Raw genomic sequence first — 23,988 nt, forward strand, 5'->3', positions numbered from 1 at the left:
CAGAAGCAGTTACCAGGAGAGCAATAAAGTGGTACTTGGGGAGGATGCTGAACGTTGGCTATGCTTGTATCCATTTGTTCGGCTCTGGAAACACTATTTCTACAATGCATCTCTTCCACAAATCATATTGTTTGCTTAGATTTAGTCCATCACTTAGTCACTTTCACATGGGTACTCATATCAACTGTCCAGGAATTGAAAAGCAAACGGGAAATCACTAATTCAGAGTATCCACCTAGTGGTTTTTAGGAAGGAAACCTAACATATATATATATATATATATTTATATATATATATATATATATAATATAAATATATATATATATAATATAAATATATATATATATAATATATATAATACTACATATATTATATAGTACATAACTTACATTTATTCTATATATAGTAAATAATATAAAACATTATAAAAATAACAATAACTTATATTTCATATATCATAATATAATATGTATATTGAATGAAATGGAGGCTTTCCTTCCTGAAATAATATAAAATATGCACATATTATATATTATATTATACAAGTGTATATATATACACATATGTATATACTTGTCAGTAAAACTGAAGCAAACAGTGCTAACTTCTATAAGTAATGTAGCATTATTTTCCAAGTTCATCAGCCCAGTTTTGTTTTCTTTTTGGCCACGCCTCGAGGCTTGTGTGATCTTAGTTTTCCCACCAGGGATTGAACCTGGGCCCACGGCAGGGAAAGTGCCGAGTCCTAACCACTGCACCGCCAGGGAATTCCCCCCAGTTGTCTTAAATAGAGCTTGTTCTTTACAAGAATACTGTATCTGATAAATTTCAAATATAGAATAAAACAGAAGTCTCATGTAAAAGTGTAGATGAATAATTTCTGTTTCTTTTTGCTCTTTTTTTTTAAGAAAACCAGATCTTTATTATTACCCCCAAAGGCAGTCATTCCCAGTCCTTAAATGATTTAAAGGAATCAGGAATTTGACATCTGTTCTTGTAAAGATTCAGAAATACCAAAGGAGTCTCACTATTGCCAGAAGTTAAAAAGATAAAAAAATGAATCCTACTGAAGAAATATATAATAACATAGCAATTTTAGGTCAGAAACAGAAAATATGCGCTAAAAAGGAAGGAACACACAAATCAATTTTTAATAATATCCTAAGAGGAAAAAAATAATTGTCAGATATACACACTCCAAATTAAAAAAAAAATGAAGAGTCCAGGAGACCAGTTTATAGCTTAATTCTCTGTAGTTCTTAGACCTATAGGGAAGGAATTGCAGTTTTAAAAACAGCCACAGTCAATAGAAAAAATTGCAGAACTCTCATTTTTGGCAAGTGACCCAAATGCCCTGGACATCACCAGTCTTTGAGTACAAGTGAGGACACAGTAGCATGAACATCAAACGACACTGGCTCTGAGACTTCACCCAGAAAGGCAGGACCTCCTCCCCTGACATCTCCCAGGGGATGCCTCACTAGCGCTCACAGATTATTCCATCAGCTTCACGCTATGCCCAACCTTCGCCCTGTTCTGCACCTGCTGTAACTCAGATCTTCTACCAACAGAGATGTCATTGAGATCCTCTGTGCTTTACTGTTTGGAGCACCCATTTGAGAAAGTCTGATAGGGACGCCCAAGGGAGCCACCTCCCCTGCCCCACGTCCACCTTATTCACTATCAAAGCACTTTGTTCTCTCATTTACACCTCTAATGATCTGATGTCTAATTAATGGTATAGGCTTTCTGTCATTCCTATCTTGACTGAGCTTCTCTAACACCTAGCAATGCTTGGCACACATTAAGTATCCAATAAATATTATAAATGATTGAATGCTTTTCCTAGAAACTTGTCCCTAAGTTGTGGCTGCTAAACCCTCTCCCATAACAACAATAGTGTAGCTGTTATTTCTATGTGCTGGCACTTCTCCTGATGCTTTACATTGATTAACCCCATTTACTGCCCATCAAACCCTTAAGGAAAAGGTAGTTTCATCTTCTCCGCTTTACAACTGTGGAACAGAGAGGTTAAGAAACCTGCTCAAGGTCATCTAAGTATATATATATATATATATGCACATATATACACAAACCAATTGCACAAGGCCATCTATGTGTGTGTGTGTATATATACATATATACACAAATCAATTTTTAATAATATCCTAAGAGGAAGCAAATAATTATCAGATATTACACACCCCAAATAAAAAAAAATGAAGAGTCCAGGAGACCAGTTTAGAGCTTAATTCTCTGTAGTTCTTAGACCTATAGGGAAGGAATTGTAGTTCTCCTAAAAATGGCTACAGTCAATAGAAAACATTGCAGAACTCATTTTTGGTGGGTGACCCAAATGCCCTGGGCATCACCAGTCTTTGAGTACAAGTGAGGACACGGTAGCATGAACATCAAACGACTTTGGCTCTGAGCCTGGGACGGCAGAACTGGGAGTCTGAACATCAACAGTCTGCTTTCAGAGTCAGAGTTCTTAACTTCCCGTTGAATTACTTCTTTCAAAAAAGTCCAAGAGGTCAGGTGGAGGAGTCCAACCCCCCTTCTCTATCCTCTCTGTGCTTCAAGTATCTTCAACAGAAACCATACCATATGAAAACAAACCCAAATAATAATAATAACAAGAATAAGGAGGAGGAGGAGGAGAGGAACGAGAAGGGGAATAAGAAGAGGAGGGGAAGGACTCCCTATCTTCCCTCTTTCCTTCCTTCCTTCCTTCCTTCCTTCCAAGTTTTATGTAGCAACAGCTCACACCATGTCAGGCCCATACCAGAACCACAAAGCTGACTAAAAACCAGGACCCTCCACAGAATCACAGGCTAGTGAGAAAAGCAGAAGAACCAACATCATTAACAATTTAACCTAAATAAACAAGACTAAATAGAAGCATCTGGTAAACCTCAATGCAGATAACGCTGGCAGGAAAAAGTAAGAGGACAGCAGGAAACGAACTGAGTTCACGAACAAATTAGAAAAAGATATGTCTGAGCCTAAGTCAAGACTGACGCCTGACTCCTGACTCCTGAGGCTACCACAGAAAAGTGTGGTCTAAAAGCAGCTCAAAGGTAGGGAATAAATAGCTGCCAGATGTTCCTAAGGAATAAATAAAATGAAGGCTACAAAATTGCTAGGTTTCAAGTAAATTCATTAGGCTCTACAGAGAGGACCAGAATAGAGAAGAACGGATCACATAAGCAAATAAGTAAAGCAGAGAAAATTTAGCATTACACGAAGTAGTGTAATTTATCGTTCTTCTAGAGAAATTTTTTAAGGCCAAAATTAAAGATTCTATCTTGGTCTGGTACTTCTTTAGTGGCATTTGTTTTGTGCATGGTTTATGCAATGCACATGCAATCCATATGAGACCGTACAATCCATATGAGTCCACTAGTGGAATGGAGAAAGCTGGAAATACACTAGCCCAGCCAGAGGTCAAAGCCAGCCTGGGAAACACCAGTTGGAGGGAAAGTGGAAAGCCCCAATTTTCAGAGCTACTTTTCATTAAGGAGCGACAGTACAGTGTCATGAAGCAAGGTCTTTGAAACCACAAAGCCTGTTAGGACTGCCTCCATGATTTACTAGCTGTGTGATCTTGGGTCAGTTATTTAACCTTCGAAATCTTAAATTTTTTTCATCTGTAAAATGGAAGTGATAACGGCATCTCCTTTGTAGGTTTTTCTATAATATGAAATGAGATCTTGCCTGTAAATAGACTTCCCAGTGCTGGATTCATGATAATGCCAGCTATCCCGGCTCGTGGTGGCTATGGTGGTGGGCAAGGTGGGACGTACATGGGAGGAGGGGGTGTTTCTTTACTATTTATTTCCACTGCAGCTGTCTTCGTCTCTCTATTTAAATAAGTATAATAATTCACTCTAACTAAAAAAGTAATTAATAATCTGGGAACCCTTAGACATAAGTGCATTCTCAAATGCCCCTGTATGTCAAAGTGCCAACCCATATATCTGTCTTTGGCAAGACTTGTGGGAGTTGTTTCCCATAATGTTGATTTAAAAGCTTTGGAGATATGGTCCAAATATCTCCAATCTCTTCTTTATAAGGTTAGGCACTATATTTAAACCTTCTCTGAATCCATTGATATTTTCTGCTTGTCAGGGTAAGGCGTTCTTAATGTTTTCTGCCTGGAAGCATATATGAAACATTGGTTTTCAGCTCTGGGACTATGAACTTGAAGCTCTCTCTCTTGGTGACTGGATGAGCTACAATCAAAAGTCTCTCAAGGAGTGCCAAGGCAGAGAGGGAGCATCATTACTGCTGGATGCTTGTGGGAGGACTTGTGCCACATGGGGTCTACCAAGCAGCAGTTGGGTTTCCTCATACCTACCAGGGGCACTGGGGAACTTGCTCTCACCCCCATCTCCCCACTACAAGGCACTGCTAGAAAGGGCTGCCACAGACACCCCCTCGTGGTCTCAAATACCAGACAGAAAGTCTGTACCAGCTTGTCAACTGCAGCATCTAATTCTGACTGTGTCAATCTCCCAGAAATCACTTGACCCAAAACCCATGTGAACAGAAAGGAGAAATCCAGGAAAAACCAGATTTGAGCAAGAAACCAGAAAGGGGAAGATGATCAGCGTTTTGGGGAGTTCAATATCATGGCTTCCTGCACAAGGAAGCTGCAGATTTCTTAGCGAGCAAAGGCTATTAATATTCTCTTTAAATTTGATGCTTAAACTCAGCACGATGCAGGGCATTTGACATGGACTGCACTTCCTGTCACAATTTATTTTGGAGTTAGATACTGTTTCTGACTCAAACACTCACTGAAAGCCTATTTCTCTGCTCTCATAAATTGAATCATCCCACCAATCTCAGTAAAACTTGGATCCTAGTCAAGTGTTGCATGCAAAACAGAGAGCATTGAATAGCTTTTGAAAAGGGAAGATTCTGTGTAAGAGGAACCAACGAGGGCACAGATTTTTCCAAAGGATTTGGCATAAGTCCCCAGAGGCTAGGGATGGCCTTTGAGTTATCCGACAGACTCTCTCTTCCCAAGTCAACCTCCTTTTCGGGTTTGGTCAGAATGTTGGCATGCTAACGGGGTAAAGTAGAGCAATCAATTGTTTCCATAAGCGCCAAAGACCTTCTTGTGGGTTATTGAGGTTTAAACCCCATGAAAGCAGAAAGCAAGACTTTACTCTTTTTTGGGGTGGCTTCACAGACCTAGCATGATGGTCAGCGGAGAGCTTCTTGAGTCACAGCACCTAGAAAAGTTCCGGAAACCAAGGAGATCCTCAGTGAACACTTCGTGATTGACAAATGTGTCACATCTACTGTTGTTAAATTTGACTTCTGCGTGCTTCTTACGTATCCATAAGAAGCCTTCATTACTTCAGGCATAAATTTGAAGATCATTATATTTTCCTCCACTTCATTATTTCATAGCCAAATTTTTCATGAAGCCGCAAGTACCACCCCCTGTGCTTTTATAGCAGTCGTACTTATACCATTTATTACACGATGCTGTGTTAACCCGTTGCCTATCTCTACTACCCTTAGATAGGGGAGAGGACTAATTCTTGTTTATCCTTGTCACCCCAGTGCCTAGCATGGTAGACAGCATTTCAGAAGCATTCAATAAATACATACTACACAAAGCTCTGCACTCAATGTGAAGGCTTTGTGTTTCTGAAGTATTTAAACTGACATCTATCAATTCTAAGACTCCTGAAAAAAGATTTTTTTCATCATGAATCAGAACTTAATTGTGCAATTTGCATGAAATGAACAACATTTTAATGCCTACCTTTACTTTCTATTATGCACTGTTCTCCTTCGTGCTAATTTTGTTGTCAGAGGTCCAGGAGGAGAGTGAAACACTTTATGTCTCCTTTGCAAAAAAGTAAAACATGAACCAGAATTTTTAAGCATATTCTTTTCTTTAGCAGTTTGTTTTTCTTTTTATGCCTCCTCCCCCCTCTTTTTTTTTTTTTTTTTTTGAATGGCTGCCATTTCCTCTTTAAAAGTTAAGTCTAGAGTGCTTTGGACTTATGGTATAAGAATACATATTTACTTCAACATTTTGCAAATATTTGTTGAGTTCCTATTATTACAAGACACTTCTGGAGGTAATAAGAGAGATGGAAAGATGGACAAAATTGTAGCTTTTACTGAGCTTAAATTCTAGTAAAGGGGAAACAAGCAATAAGAAAATGAACAATAAAATATCAGGACATGGTCAATGTTCTCAAGATAAGGGAGTGACAGACAGGGTGTATTGAGCTTCTCTAGAATGGGCTGTCAGGGAAGGGCAGACTAAGGAGGTGACATTTAATCTGAAATCTGAATGAGCCACAGGAGTCAACCTCTGGACTCGGGGAAACAGCCGTCCAGTCAGAGAGGCTAGAAGGAGAGCCCAAGGTGGGAAAAAACGTGGCTTGTCCATGGAACAGAAGACCATCTTCTTCCTCTACAGGGAGTCTGTTGGCCTGCAGGCTCCCACTAGGTAACTGCCATAGACTGAATATGTCCTCCCAAAATTTGTACGTTGACATCCTAATCCCCAGTGTGATGGTATTAGGAGGTGAGTCCTTTGGGAGGTGATTAGGTCATGAGGGTGGTGCCCTCTTGAATGGGATTAGTGCCTTTATAAAAGAGACCCCAAAGAGCTTCCTTGCCCCTTCCATCATGTGAGGACACAGCGAGATGACAGCATCTATGAACAGGGAGGCAGGCTCTCACTAGACACTGAATCTGCTGGCACCTTGATCTTGGACTTCCCAACCTACAGAACTATAAGAAAGAAATATCTCCTGCTTATAAGCCACCCAGCCCAGGGTACTGTGCAATAGCAGCCCAAACAGACTGAGACAGTAACCCTTATGGAATTGACTCTCATTTAATCCTTGCAGCAATCCTGTGAGGTAGGTATTGTCCTTATAGAAGAGGAAATTGAAGCCCAGGGAAGGTCTGCAAAACACCTCTGGTCACACAGCTGATGACTTCCTGTTTGAGCTGGGAGCTGACTTGAGGTCTCACACTCACATCCACTTCTGTTTGCTTCAGCACCCTGCACAACCTTCTTGAGGGCCTTGTCTGGGCTCACGAGTGTGATCTGCTTCCCTCCCCACAAAGGCTCAGCACAGTTTGATTCTTGCTTTGGTTGGTGGAATTTTGTTTGAAACTGCTGTAATTTGATGCCTAAGAACTCCCTTGACTCTTTGAAAACACAGATGGGTGGGGAGAGATAGTGGGGGTGGAGGTGGGGAGGGACAAGGAAGGGGAAGGAAGAAGAAAAGGAAAGCTCACATTTATGGAGCTCATACTACATCCTGGATATGGTGCCAGGATCTTTACACGATGGACTCTCCATAAAATACTCCACCCCTGAGCTTTAACCTCCGGTGTCACACTGATTACCCAGCCATCTAAGGCCTACTGGTCCATGGAAGGTCTCAGATACTAACTTGAACAGCCACTTGTCGACTGAAAAAAAATGCACAACCTAAAAGTTGAGGGTTATGTTTTGTTTGTTTGTTTTTTCGGTACGCATGCCTCTCACTGTTGTGGCCTCTCCCATTGAGGAGCTCAGGCTCCGGACATGCAGGCTCAGTGGCCATGACTCACGGGCCCAGCCGCTCCACGGCATATGGGATCCTCCTGGACCGGGGCACAAACCTGCGTCCCCTGCATCGGCAGGCGGACTCTCAACCACTGTGCCACCAGGGAAGCCCGAGGGTTATGCTTTATTCAGTGGACTTTCTGAGGATCTCAAGCCCGGGATACAGCCTCTCAGATAGCTATAAGGGACTGCCCCAAAGAGATAAGGGAGGAGCCAGGATATATAGGAGTTTTGTAACAAAAACTAGATCAGTGGAACATCAAAAGATTACTGTTAATTAAAGGAAAACAGACATCTCAGGTTAATGAATTTAGTGCTTTTCTATGTATGGGAAGATGCAAAAGTCTGGGCTCATTGAAATCAGTCCTTTGGTATATACCTCAGCTATCTGGGGCCAGTATCCTGTGTTTTCTCATCCCTGAGTCTCCTCAGGGTGCACCACTGAGGGTGGCTGCACTGGCTGATGGCTTGTTGGTGGGCATCCTGTTTTTATCCTGCGTTCCCTCAGGGCTCACTGTCATGGGGTGGCTGTAATGTGATGGCTTGATGGCTGCGACACCCTTTGTTTACTGATCTGGCAGGCAACATTGTTCATTTACACACTCAATGGTTTTTTGGGGTTTTTTTGAATGTCAGAGATTAGAACTTTCTGGGAAAGCAGCCTTGATGCTCTCGGGCACCTCTCTGTGGTCACCAACTAAAGCATTCCAAGGACCATTAAAATGCATTAAAACATGTTGTTGAGCTGCTCTAAAAGAGTGGTCAACTCTTGGTTTTCTTCTTGTCTGTCTTTTCTGCTTCCTGTCACGTTAAGAATGTAAATGGATAATGGAAATGTGTTTCTTAAATATTAGTGATTGTCCTCTGAGTGCTTCTAACAGAAACACACGGTGAGAGACTTTGGCATCAGAATGAAAGTACTGCTCACTCTGCCATTCAGCTGCTCTTGGACGAGTTAATCTGTCTGCATCTCAGTTTCTTCATCTGTAACTGGGACCAACAGCCCCTACTGCCTGAGATGCTCTGGGGATTAGACGGACGATACATGTGAAGACAGCCAGCTCACCGCAGTGAGTAATAAGTTTTAGCTCTTTTCCTTCTCCTCTCCTTTGCTCTAAACACAGAATTATTTCCACAGACAAGTCTGCCATTAAACACTCTCAGATCAAAATAAATGTTGCTTCATTTCCAAGCCCTCCCCAAGCCTAAGGGAACAGCACCTTCACAGGAAAACCAAAAACAGGTAAAGGAATCTGTGAGAGTGGGTTAGGTTCTGGGCTCTTTCAGAGAGAGGGATGACCCCAAATGTGAAAGGAAGTGTTTATGGTGTGCTCTTCATCAAGGGCCCCTGCCTATGGCATTCTGGGCTGGCTGCCACCTGTTCTTCTCTTTCCCCCTGTGAGTGAGCCATTCTCTTCTGGGTGCAGCCATACTTGAGGATGTTTCCTTGCATTCCCCCATGCAGGAAAGGCAGGAAAAGGCCAAACACAAATGACAAGCCCACTATTCTCTGTTCGTATTTATTTTGTTGACTGCTGCAGCAAAACTCTACCAGTGGCTTACCTTTCACAACAGATGTCTTTTCTGCCTTCAGTTGCAGGAACTGTTCCAAAGCAGATGCCAACTGAATGCTGGTGCCAAAAGCACATATAGGCAAAGCTGCAAAAGAACTAGAAGAAAACACCAGACTCCTGGAAGCCACCCAGGGAGGGAGAACCAGGACTCAATTTGCTCTGCAGTCTTGTAGGGAGGGATGGGCAAGCCCTCAGGGCCTTGGCACCCTCTGTGTGTCCCTAACTCCTCTGCCTTCACCTTTGCCTTTTGAAAAAGAACATAGCACAAGGAGGCATGGGTTTGAATTCTGCCTTGTTATTTAGGGGCTGTGATACCCTGGAGAAGCCACTGACCTTTGCCGGGCTTCAGTTTCCTCGTCTGTGAAACAGAGCCCATGATTTTGTGGGAAGAAAGTATGATAATGGATGTGAAAACCTCATAGAGTTAATAAAACATAAAAGGTGCTCAACTGGTTATTCTTTTAATTAATGGGAAAGATGATATTAAAAGATAGCTTCCTAGAAAATGTGTCTGCTTATGGTATATTCATATAAAACATGTTAAAATAATGAATAAAAAGTATATATGCATTTAAAATATATTGAAGGATGAATCCCAAGATGTCGATTACTTCTGGTTCATAAAATTTAAAGACGATTTTTATTGCTTCATTTATAGTTACCTATATTCTCTCACTTTTCAATGATGAACATGTATTGCTAATATAATAAGGAAGTAAAGAGAACTGAGGCTGTAGAAGAATATTAATAGTCTAGAAAATGTTCAAAATGTATTGTTGTGAACAAAGGCTTGGATATATAAAACACCACACTATAGTATGTGTAGATAACACATAGAAGCTACAGGGAAGAGGTAGGATAAAACCCTTACAGTGGTCGTCTCTGTGTGGAGAAATTATAGGTGGTTTTAATTTTCTTCTTTTTGATGTCACATTTTCCTCATTTTTATATTAGTTCTACAAGTCCTGAAAAGGGAAAAAATACAAGTAAATTATTTTAAAAGCATGCAAAAGGTGAACAGACATTGTTGATAGGAAACAAACATTATGCACATAAATAAAATGTTAATGGACTTCCCTGGTGGTCCTGTGATTAAGGCTCCGTGCTCACAATGCAGGGGGCACAGGTTCAATTCCTGGTCAGGGAACTAAGATCCCATATGTGGTGGGTTGCGGCCAAAAAAATAAATAAATAAAATTAAAATTAAAAAATAAATAATTAAAATTAAAAAATAAAATGTTAATGTAAATAGATATAGGGGTCACCAAACCTGTAGCAACGATGTTGAATAAATAGCATATTCAATATCCTGTAATGTCCCTAAACCACCTTGTGTCCTGCCTCAGTGCCTTTGCTTACACTGATCCTTCTGCCTAGAATTCTTTCTCCTCTGCCTTCTGCCCTGACCCTCTCTTATCACATGCCAAGCAGGAGAGCATCTACTATTATCCAGGATTCAATCTAATTTTTCCTCATGTGCGAAGCCTTTCCATGCATTTCCTGGCAGACCTCTGCCCATTTCCTCAGGATCATGTAGATTAGTCTGTGGGAAAAGCTACAGCACTTGACTGCACTGATTTATTCACACACCACCTTCCCCTCATGCTCCTCTTTATCTTAATACCTAGCAAAGTGACTGACACATAATATATGCTCAATAAATGTTGACTAAGTAAATTAATTGCTTCATCTGAATCTTCTTTCATATCTTCTTTAGGGTAATTGGTTTCAATGCCTGCCCATCATAAAGTCTATTTATGGGGCAATTTTGGCCAAAATGATAATCATCAATGGGCTTTGTAGGGTTAACCAAAGTAGAGACAACAAACTCAATTAGTAATATTGGGGATAACCTGACAGTAATTTCTAAATTAAAAAGCAAGATAGTAGCAACTAAAAACCATGATTTATCAAAACAGTATGCTCACTTGCAAGGCATCTTTGTCCTAAATTGAAAGAATTCCAACTATATTTGTGCACATGTGCACTGGAAGAACTTCTTGATGTTAAGTGTTGCTTGCCACTGGACTTCTTGGTATGATCATTTGCAATTATGGCTACTCATTAGAATCGCTAGGAATGTTTTTAAAATTATGACCCCAGCCCAATCAAAACAGAATCTCTAGCAATTCAGAGTTGGAATTGAGAGCTCTTTGCCTTTAAAAATGGAGAAGAGAAGTTGTATTTTACAACAATTTGAGTCCTTTAAGGGAACTCTTCACCAATGTGCCATCAAGAGGATGACCCTAAAATGTCATATAAACTAGGGTTCTCCCAAACAAAGCAGGACATGTACTCACCCTAGCCATGAACCATATTTGAGGTTCAGCCTTCAAATGGATATGATCAAGAATAAACCAAGGACAATTAGTTGTTGCCTATCTCTGATGATACAGAGCCAATGAACAATTCTAAGCTCCCTGCAAGAGTTCTTGGAAGTTCTATACCAAATAAATTTCCTGTCCCAGTAGTTTTGAAAGAACAGAGATGGGAGTTTGGAAATTAGTAGAAAACTAACAGCTATTTTGAAAACTTATTACCCAGATACTGGAGTAATATACTCGTATATTTTCTTTTTCTTTTTTTTTTTTTTTTTGTGCCTCTCCTGCTGCGGAGCTCAGGCTCCGGACGCGCAGGCCCAGCGGCCATGGCTCACGGGCCCAGCCGCTCTGCGGCACGTGGAATCCTCCTAGACCAGGGCACGAACCCGCGTCCCCTGCATTGGCAGGTGGACTCCCAACCACTGCGCCACCAGGGAAGCCCCGTATATTTACTTTGTCTCTCCAAAGAAATGGCTACCCAAACACCTGGTATCAAAGGCAAAGAGTGAGGAAGGGTGGAGTGCCTTGAGGTCACTCTATCTTCAATTTTTATTCCGTATTTGTGATACTCCTTTTTAAAAAAGTTTCTCAGTATTACCATTCTTCCTAGCCTCCTAATTTCTCTATGCTTTTTTCTTTTAAAAACCTAAGCCAGAATAAAATCGTCCCACATTAATGATGACAAGAATAGAAAATATGAGGAATAGGAGAATCAAAGAACTGCAGCTGTGGATACTAGAGAGAGCGCTGAGTCAACCAATCTTGATTTAAATCACGTAACCCAAACTGCCTAAGACACAGCACTCTAATCTAATACCCTGTTTTGTGGGGAACTGTAAGAAACAAAGACAATAAAGGATTGGGAAGATTCTTAAAGATGTACTTGGTCCATGGTTAGCTTGCTACCTTGTGGTACTGTGTGTGTTAGCTGAGATGGAATTATTAGACATCAATGATTTCATGATTATGCAGTGGTCCAACAATGCAGATGAAAGCTAAGCACTAAAGTATTATCAAAAGCAATATTTCTATAAGAGGATATGCATAGTGTTACTTTCTCTAAATTTAGATTTATTTCTATCATCTTATTTTGGATTTCTATTAACTGTTATTTTTGTAAGCTGTATCTTTTCTCATTTTCTTCCTTCTAGTTGATTAATCCACTTTTTTCCCCCACCAGGTTTGGAAGTTAGACATTCTATTTCTATTCTTTTATTGGTTATTTAATTTTTTCCCTTTCTACCTCATTTTAATCAATATCTTTACCTTTCTGAAGAGCATGAGGATTTTAGAATACTTTAGTTTCAATTCTCCACCCCACCCCGTCCCATCATTTTACAGAGTACTGTGAAATATTTTATTAATATGGTTTTATAGCTCCACATTACTCACTGTCACCACTATGCTAATTATCACTATTATTTACCTAGAGTCTATGCTTTTTTCAGTTTACTCATAGGTTTACTATTTCTTTGTTCTGCATTCCTGAATCTTCTTTCATTTAGTTTCACTACTATGGTTAAGTGATCATATAATTGTTCAGATGGAAATTCGATAGAATTATAATTCTTAGGATAGTATTTATAAATATAGTTTATTTTATAGTAAATTTCATAAGTAAATAGTTTCCTTTTCTTCAATTTCTAGATAGTATAAGGCTAGTATTTCACTTGTTGCCATTAAAAAACAGCCATAGCATGAACTTGAATAAAGAGTTTTACCTAAGTTTCACAACTGGAGATTCTTGGAACACAATATTTATTTCTGTATACCAAGGGTTGAATTTACACTGTGTATAAGATTAATATGTTTAACTAAATAACTCTTGGTTTAAAAAATACTAGATTCACTGCACATGCAGACCCTTGGGGTTGGGGGGAAGGCAGTGTGACCTACGTGGTAAATTTGCAGGGCTAGTCTCTATCCAAGAGAAAGAATAAAGATTGTAAAACTGGCTACCAACCAGAGAGAGAAAGTTCAGAATGCAGGTCTGGAAACAGGTCTGGAATAATTCCTATACAGAACAGAGGGGATTCTTCAGAAATATTTTATGGGGACCAGAAAAGGCTAAGAAGGATGGGAGAGAGGGTCAGCCATTCATGGCTACTCCCTAACATAGGTAAGCCACTTAGGGCTGGGGCAGCCCTTTCTCATTGCTAAGGACATCCATGGAATGCAGTGTCAAGTGCTAACTGGCATTTGAGAAAATTGCCCCAGACCCTCCACTCTCTACATCTCTTGTGTTCCTTTGCTTGGTATTATATCTCAGTTTCTGAATTCTTGACTCTGTGACTCTAATGTTAATCCTTACCTTTGATGCCACTGAACTTGGTACTTCTCCTAACTCTCCTACATCTTCTTTTGCTCTCCCTCATGTTAAGTTAAACATACTTTTTTACTTCAACAAGAAGATTGTTGTTGGTTCTTCCTAAGGAAGCCTGCTTTCTTCCAGCTGCTCAGTTCCCTACACAATACCCTTAATTGAGACCAAACACTCATTATACCCTTTATCCTTTTCAAGGTGTAGGTTGGCCCCTTGTAAAATAGAAGATCTTGTAATGGCTACTGCTTGCATCATTTTTATCTTATTGGTTAATTATTAGGTTTTCTTGATGGTAGGATACCACTGATTGTTGGACTATCATAATTTGATACCTTCTTTTTTTCATGGTGGAGGGAGAACTACACTTTGATTAATGGAAATATTTCAGTCTCAGACATCCAACCAACTGGATGAAAATTAGAATGACTAAAAACAAATTAGTCATCTAACTTAAGAGTTCTAAAAAGAATAATACGATAAACCTAAGGAAACATAATGAAGAAAAAAGTTTAAGTAGAAATTAATGCACATTTAAAAATGGAAAAATTCTAAAATCCAACAAATAAAACCAAATAAATCTGGTTATCTAGGAAATAAAGAAGAACAAAATATAAATCATTAGCACACCTAATAAAGAAACAATGTGAAAAAAAAACCCCAAATACACAAAATAAGAGAGTGTGGCAACCATAAAGATTGGATTGGAGAAATTTTAGAAAATCATCAGACAACTTCTGTCACCTCCAGGCAAACACATTTGAGGAATGGGAAAAAACTGATGACTTTTGGGGGAAGTAATGTAAATTAATGAAACTATATATCTAAGCATATCAATTAAAGAGAAAAATAGAAACAGGGTTTTTTTTTTAATTTTTATTTTTTTAATGTATTTATTTTTGGCTGCGTTGGGTCTTCGTTGCTGCGCGCAGGCTTTCTCTAGTTGTGGTGAGCGGGGGTTACTCTTCGTTGCCGTGCGCAGGCTTCTCACTGCGGTGGCTTCTCTTGTTGTGGAGCCCGGGCTCTAGGTGCGCGGGCTTCAGTAGTTGTGGCACGCAGGCTTAGTTGCTCTGCAGCACGTGGGATCTTCCTGGACCAGGGTTCGAACGCGTGTCTCCTGCCTTGCAGGCAGATTCTTAACCACTGCGCCACCAGCGAAGCCCTAGAAAGAGGTTTTTAAAAGCTACTGCCCAGAAGAGCACTAGTTCTAAGCAATTTTTCAAAGCACTTCTTTCAAACATTTAAAGAACAATTGAATACAATTAAATTGTTCCCAAACATAAAAAAAAGACAGTCCTCTTCCTTTTAAGAATCCAGCTTACCATTGATTTTAAACCCCAACAAGAATAATTCATAAAATAAAACTAAGACTAAACAATAATTCTAAATGAACTATAAACCTACTGAACCCAACACTGTAGCACAGAGATTGGGGTCATGCATCTACAAACCAAGGAACACGAAGGATTGTTGGCAACCATGAGAACCCAGGAAGAGGCGAGAAAGGATTCTTTCCTAAAACCTTCAGAGGGAGCATAGCCCTGCGGATACGATTTTTGGACTTCCAGCCTCCAGAACTGTGAGAGAATAGATTTCTGTTGTTTTAAGTCACCCAATTTGGTACTTTGTTGTGGCAGCCCTAGGAAAGTAATACAGGGAATTAATTCCCCTGCTCTTCCAGATTATACCCCCGGCCCTCCTTTTTTTAAAAAAAACTGGTGTATAATTGACGTACAATATTAGACTAGTTTCAGGTGTACAACATAGTGATTCAATACTTTTATATGTTATAAAATAATCTCCACAATGAGTCTACTTACCATTGGTCACCACACGAAGTTATTATAATATTATTGACTATATATATTCCCTATGCTATACATACATCCTCAGATTTATACCTCTTCTTGTTCATCTCATCCTTGCATTTTTTGCCTCATCCCACTGCCTTTTTTTTTTTTTTTGCTGTTACATATAGAAATTTATTTTATTTAACAAACTTTTATAGAATCCTTGCTAAGTACCAGGCATTGTACTGAACTCCCTTCATTTTTACAGCACTGTTAAGTTCACAGCAAAATTAATCAGAGAGTACAGAGTTCCCATATACCCCCCTACCCCACACCTGCACAGCCACCTTAACTATCAATATTCACACCAAATGGTACATTTGTTAAAATCGAGGAACCTACAGTGGCACGTCTTTATCACACAGGATTTATAGTTTACATTTTAGGCTTCATTCTTGAGGCACATTCTATGCATTTTGACAAATATCTAATGATGTGTATCCACCGTTATTGTATCATACAAAGTAGTTTCACTGCCTTAAATATCCTCTGTGCTCCAGTGATTCATCTCTCCTCCCAACCCCTGGCAACCACTGATCTTTTTCCTGTCTCCAATAGTTTTGCCTTTTCCAGAGTGTCATATAGTTGGAATCATACATGTATAATCTTTTCAGACTGGCATCTTTCACTTAGTTATATGAATTTATTGTTCTTCCACATCTTTTCACGGATCATTTCTTTTTTACCTCTGAATAATCTTCCATTGTCTGGATGTACCACAGTTTCATTCCCCTGTTGCCTTTTTAAAGACATCCTATACCTTTTCATCACAGCTGGTGTCTTTTCCTATGACTCTACCCTGCACCTCGTACATGGACCAGGTCGTGTAATGATTAGGAGCCCAGGTTGTCAATCTGAACTCTCTGCTCAGACCTGGGCTCCTCTGTTGGTTTCTTTGGGAAGCCATTTAATGTCTCTGTGTTTTAATACCCCAGTCTCTAAAGCGGACAATAGCATTATCACTTTCCTCATAAGGACGGAGGAATTAAATGGACTACTACACGTAAAGTGCTTAGCATGACACATGTCAGATGTATCCCTGATGGCCTGTTTTTAGGGAGCCAAAAATTGTTTGGTTGATTTTCTTCTGAATCCCAAATGATGTGATTTGAGAAGTATGCTCTTCTAAGATTTCTGGAAGTTGTTTCATGTGTCTGCCATGTTACTCCATATAAACAGAGAATTTATGAAAACATGTATTGTCACCTAGCCACACTGCAATAATAGAGAACAGAACCAAGAACCTGCTTTGTTATTCAAAGTGTTAAATCCTGTGTGAGTTCAGATAAAAATTCCATGTCTGGGCAATGCTAATAATAAAAATTAATTCACTGAGAAGGAAAGAGGTAATGAACCTAAATACATGCAACAATTTGCCAGACTTACATGGTGCTTCGGAAACCCATTATGACCTATTTCTACATCTTGTAGACATGGGCCCGGTGTTCATATCAAATCAATAACGAGAACATGTCATTTAGGCCCATCGACACCTCCCCTTGGAGCTCTGATAGCACCAACTTCAAGGAGACCAGCAGCCTCCAATTTTTGCAGCTGAAATGTCTCCTCAAAATATGTCTGAGGGAGAGCATTTAGTGACAGCTCTAGCAAATAAATAGCTAAAAAATGTCTGTGAATGGCACACCACTTCCAGACTGTGGATCAACCCAATTGAAACATCAGCTGTAAAACATTTGCTATGCACCTTGACAGAAAATGCAGAACTGAATAATAATTGTCTAATTTGTTGGATACGGTTATAAAAACAACTCTCTGGGGCTTCAGGATTCTGAAGAGCTAGTGAATAAAACTGTCTGGCCTCTGGGAGTTCAGTAACCGCTTGCCAGAGGTCTGGCAAGATTTAAGTATAAGAAAGCTCTTTCTGACGCTTTGTTGGACAACTTGATCCTTTCTCAGAGAGTTTTGTTATTTAAACTGTATGTGAAGAAATAGTAAGAACACATCTAGATTTTTGAAAGGCAATTCTCTCTTCACACAGAAAAAAAATTCATCTGTGAATTTTGAGAAGCTTATTGAGAGTTGGGTTGATATTCGAAATGTTGAGAGGGTAGAATCGAGGCAAAAACAATAAACTAATAAACTAATAGGACGTAGGGGGGCTAGGACAGAGATATACATAAATAGTGTATTTAAACTGAAAATGAATTTGCTGATTAGCAAGGAAATTGCTGTTTGGCAGGTTTAGTCTTATTTAGAGAACAGACCATGAGAGCATTGTTGGAGAAAAGTGTTAGTACACCTAGGGAACTGAGTGTTTGAACGTGCAGAGTTTAGTTTGTCGAACTTCAGCTATCAAAGAAAGAAGTGATGGTTCCCCGGTAGTGGGACCCAAGCCACTACAGAGGGAACTGTTGAAACCAAAGGAAAATTGCAGTTTTAATTTGAAATTAATTTTGAGTCTTTATGTACAAGCCAAACGTACATTGAGACGGAATGGTGATCATCTTCATGGTATAATTTTAAGCAACACAGGAAAGACCTTTATTCCAAAAATTCTCAAACATGGGGTACTGCCTGACATCCTTACTCCATCTTCACTAATTTTTCTACCAACTAGACATTCACTGAGGTTCCCACGTGGTCTCCTTTCAGACATGATACTCTAGTTGAGAGCATGGATCAATGACCCTACTGGTCCTGCATGCATTACGGGGTACTAGTTCGTTCATATCAATACCTCCTAGTACCAAGCTGAGGGAGTGAGGGGTTTCGTGAGAGCAAAGTGGGGCAGAAGAGATAATTTTGGAGCTTGAAAAACATTAAAACAGAGCTAGTCTGGGCGTAGTTCCATAATGGGAGCATTAGTCCCCCCGATTAAAACATAAGGTGATGGGGGTTTCCCTGGTGGCGCAGTGGTTGAGAGTCCGCCTGCCGATGCAGGGGACGCGGGTTTGTGCCCCGGTCCGGGAAGATCCCACATGCCGCGGAGCGGCTGGGCCCGTGAGCCATGGCCGCTGAGCCTGCACGTCCAGAGCCTGTGATCCGCAACGGGAGAGGCCGCAAGAGTGAGAGGCCCGCGTACCACAAAAAGAAAAAAAACATAAGGTGATGAGAGACATTGTAGGGATGGGTGGAGAGAAACCTAAGAGAATTAGGAAGATGAATATGGCACTGAGTCTGATGGATGGGTTTCAGAAATAAATGGCAACTATATGCAGCAACATGGACCTAGTTATTGTCATACTGAGTGAAGGAAGTCAGACAGAGAAAGACAAATCTGCGGAATCTAAAAAGGAATGATATAAATGGACTTATTTACAAAACAGAAACAGAACTTATAGTTACCAGGGGGAAAAAGTGCAGGGAAAGGGTAAATTGGGAGTTTGGGATTGACATGAAAACACCACTATATTTAAAATGGATAACCGAAAAGGACCTACTGGATAGCACAGGGAACTCTGCTCAATAGTATCTAACCACCTAAATGGGAAAAGAATTTGAAAAAGAATAAATACATGTAGGTGTATAACTGAATCACTTTGCTGGACACCCTTTGTGTACAAAACTATCACAACATTGTTAATCAACTATACTCCAATATAAAATAAAAAGTTAAAGGGAAACAGGTAAAATTATATGTCTTATTTAACACATTCGATCCAAAATGTTACAATTTCAACCTGTAATCAATATAAAAATTATTAATGAGACTTTTTATATCATACCAAGTCTTTGAAATGCAGTATGTGTTCGTGTTTTTATGTTTTATTTAGTATAGTTGGCAAACAATAAAATGTAGTTGTGTAAAGTAAAAAAAAAAAAAGGCAACTACTAACAACTTTCTTTATGATCAGTTCTATAAATTTAGAGTATGAAATTTTAAAACCAGGCAGCAAAGGATGGTACAAATCTCTTAGGCAATTTCTTCCCCTAGTTTTAACCTTAATATTACAACATAGTGTTGTTTACTTAGGTGTCTGACATGAAATGCCATGATTAATGACTAAAAGAGTTGAAATGGGGTGCAGGTATCTTGATTTCTGAGGCTCTCTCCCTAACACTACACAGTCCATAAAAGTGAATAAGGTCCCTCCTCTAACCCTGTCTAACATTTTACATGACCCAGTTCTCTAATTATCATTCTTGGAGGCATGACTCTGCCAAACCGCTGTGGTCATTTGGGAAAATAACATCAAAATTTTAAAGCCTGTATGTATAGAACCTGCAGGGATGAAAATTCTGCTAAGTTCTCAAGCTTTCCCGCTCACTGGCTGGGGACATTTTTAGTTTTCTTTGCTCTACAGCTTGCCAAGTATCCACGGCACCTAACCACAAATGAAAAAAGACAGTCCACTCTAATCAGATGCTCAACCCACCCAATTTTCCCAGGCAGCCTTGGAGCCATCACAAAGCCCTTCAAGTTCAGGGTCATGCCTTTTGGAAAACAGCATGTAGGACTCAAAACCCTCACATTCTCAAAGCCTCCAGAAAGGATCATAGCAAAGCCAGGCAACAAAAGAACTGTTTTTCCTTTTAATCAGAGAGAAACCATTTATTCCTTCGAACCACACTAACCACTATTCATTTGATGAGGAGAGTTCCTATTTATTTGAGAAAATACGCCATCTAGCTAGAAATCCCTTACGGCTTGTATGCCTCTTATTTCCTTCCTCATGTCCTACTCTTTCAGCATTAATTCCACAAACATTTATTCTGAACCCATCATGTGCTAGACCCTGGAGTATGAGTGGCAGTGCAAAGATAAATAGAATATTTTCTGCCTTGTGGGAGTTCATCATCAATAACGGGAAGTGTGGAATGCAAGTAGAAAATTAAAATACAACATGATAAATGTTGGGGCAATAAAGCTCAAGGTGGGAACAGGTATTAGCTGCCCTGAGGGAGTCAGACACTGCAACAAACTGGTGGTGTCTGGAGGGAAGTGGTTCTCTTGGAAATGCTGATTTTATCTGCTCCCTCTCGTCTCTCTCTCACATTCATAGTGGATACCGTTTAGGGTGTGCTCCAGCTCTTGCTTGCATCTTAGAGAACTCACTTCATCCATGTTCCTGGAGTACAGCAGACCCCTTCCCCATTCCAGTTATAGGTGCCTGAGCCACTGGGCCCAATAGGCAGGAGACAATGAGACCGAGAGGAGGAGGGAGCTAGGTGGAGGCTCCTTCTCCTGGGTGGGAACAGCCTTGAAAAGAAGATAGCAACTAAATCTCTAAGTGGATAGAATGCTTCGGTGCACAGACGGGAGCAGACACAAAGCCAGGAGGTGCCCGAATGAGAGCTGGGAGAAGAAGCCCTCACCAGAGCTCTCTGTCCTTCCATCAGCTGAGTTCTGGATGCTGACCTGTAAGAGGGTCTTGTTTCACCTGGGCTTCTAGGAATGGGTTTCTGTTCTTTGCAATGGAACATTTTTATTTACTTTCAGATCCTTAAACCCCGACTTCAACCCTGTACATTGAACCTTTACGTTATAATATAGACCTCCATACTTTAAACAAAAAAACATAAAAGCCAACAACCGACGGTGATGATGGGAGACGGACAGGAGGATAAAAGGGGGCATAGCCAAAAGCCCCATCAGGATAAAGTTGGGGCAAGCAGATTGGAGAGGAAGATGGTGCTGAATGAGGGAAAGATACTGTAAGAAACCCGTCATGCTTTTGCACGCTTAAACGGCCTTGTGAAGTGTGCAGTAACAGCAGAAAAAGCCAGGCTTTTCTCTGGAGCCTGGAGCTATGGGTGGTTTTAGTTTTCTCCTTTAACTATTTCCTTTGTCCAAATTATTCTACAATGCACATGCATTTTGTACTAAAAAATCCATTATCTTTAAAAAATACCTTCTGACACCTTTAAAAAAATAATGCTTTGGAGAAGGCTATGTTAGCTGAAATATTTTCACGAGCTAAGCTAAGAGAACACAAAATAATTCATCCCCCAAAAGGTCATTCCTGATTGGACACAGACAGCAGAGTAAGGTATAAGCTTGGGAATGAGAGCTGGAGCTTGCGGGTGAAGGAAGTGGCCCCACGTGGAGTGGAGGGTGCGGGCAGCCAGGACACCCCTCTCGCTGTGCCCGTCACCTGGGCTCTGGGAAGGAGGCTGTGGCCGTCTTCACTGGAGCTCACATGGACCTTGCTCCCCTCTCCACAGACACACCTAGCTGTGTCATCATCCTCCAGGCTGAAACCCTGCAACCAGCAAGCCCGGGCCACAGCTATTTCTCTGCCACCTCTTGTCCTCCCAGAGCCCCTTTCTCCTTTGGGGTGGTGCTGGGGAGACAGAAAATTGCTTCAGAAAATGACCCAAGTGCAGAGCCCAAGCTTTCCCTCCAAATGACTAACAATTTCAAAGTGGAAACACTCCATCTCTGTGATGTCATTTAATTCTCACTACAACTGGTGGAGTGGTTCTTGCCCTTACTTGAGGGCACTATTCTTACTCTGCCTATGATGAAAGAGAGGCTGTTGACTTTCCAAAGGCTGGTATCCATAAAGGGGCAGGGCTGAGACTCAAGCCCAGGTCTTTAACTCAGAAGCCATGCTGTGACTCATCACATGCCCTTTCCAAAACACCCATCTTGGCAACCCCAGTTTCCCAAGGATGATGCCCACGGGCATTGAAAGAAAGAATCACAAATTGTCTCGAGTGGAAAATACCTCGAAGGGTGCCTTGTCTGGTGCTGGGTCAGTGGTCTGAGCTCTGCAATCAGAGCTGAGGGATTTACGGTACATGAGTAAAGAGAGAGAGAGAGAGAGCTCTTCTCTGGTGGCACAGTGGTTGAGAGTCCGCCTGCTGATGCAGGGGACACGGGTTCGTGCCCCGGTCCGGGAAGATCCTACATGCCGTGGAGCGGCTGGGCCCCTGAGCCTGCGTGTCTGGAGCCTGTGCTCCGCAACGGGAGAGGCCACAGCAGTGAGAGGCCCACGTACCGCAAAAAAACAAAACAAAAAAAAAAAAGAGAGAGAGAGATCCCAGAGTATGATCATATCTGTGCATTTTGGAATGAAATAATCACATCACAGTGCTACCACAGGGGCGTTGGGTAACTGGGGATGATCAAGCAGGAGAGGCTAGCTTTGCATTTTATTTTCCAAGTCACCTCTGATTGAATTGTCCACATCAATAAAAAAAGCCTGCAAGTTTTTTTTTAAAGTTAATTCTAATTAAAATCTTTTTAATTGGAAAAATAGGAGCTTATTCTTTTCTAAAAGCCCAGAATGAATCTAATGATTTTTCAAGATCTCAGGCATCACTATATAGCTCTATCCTTCGTGCCCAAAGGGAAGAGCAATGAAACAAAACGGGTTGCATTATTTTTTTAACATCTTTATTGGAGTATAATTGCTTTGCAATGGTGTGTTAGTTTCTGCTGTATAACGAAGTGAATCAGCTATAAGTATACACATATCCCCCTATCCCTCATATCCCCTCCCTCTTGTGTCTCCCTCCCACCCCCCCATCCCATCCCTCTAGGTGGTCACAAAGCACCGAGCTGATCTCCCTGTGCTATGCAGCTGCTTCCCACTAGCTAACTAATTTACATGCATTTAAGACCAGGAAAAGAATAAAAGGAAAACCATCACACCATTCTCCCCATCCAAGCTGGGGTCCCCAGGATTAAGGACAGTTGAGGTAATGGAGGAAAGTTTGCTTTGTGTTGAAAGCGCAGGGAAGAGGGATCAATGACAACAGTGCCCCTACACTCCCCACACTGCCCCTCTGTGCCCGGGCTCAGACAGCAGCCCTGTGCACACTCAGCAGGACTTCTTAACTCTCTGCCCTCCCACGACCACCCCTTGTGTGGTTGTGGGTTCTCAGAGATGCCTCTTGCATGTAGGCATTGTTACTATCTCTGTTATTTACTTCCAAATAAATACTGAAAATGGTGGTGCAACTGGAAGGCATGGATTGCATGTGTGTTGTGATCTTTCATACCCGCTCTAACCTCTATTGGTCTAATCATTGAGGTGGTATCTCTGAACTTTACCATCAAAATATTAGTCAGGGTTCTCTAGAGAAACAGAACAAATAGAAGATATGGATGATATAGATATAGATATAGATACAGATATAGATAGATATGTAAACATTTTATACCTGTCATAAAATAAGTGTAAGTTCCATGGTGTAAGTTCCCCGGTTCAAGCCTGAAGGTCTGAGAACCAGGACAGCCCATGGTGTAAGTTCTGATCCAAGGGCAGAGGAGACCGATGTCCCAGCTCAGTCAGGCAGAGAGTGACTCCCTCCATCACCTCCACCTTTTGCTCTGTTCAGACCCTCAATAGATTGGACAGTGCCTGCCCACCTCATGGAGGGCCATCTGCTTTACTCAGCCTGTCATTTCTAA

Source organism: Mesoplodon mirus, assembly GCF_964341445.2.
Source record: "Mesoplodon mirus genome assembly, chromosome: 1".
Classification (NCBI taxonomy): domain Eukaryota; kingdom Metazoa; phylum Chordata; class Mammalia; order Artiodactyla; family Ziphiidae; genus Mesoplodon; species Mesoplodon mirus.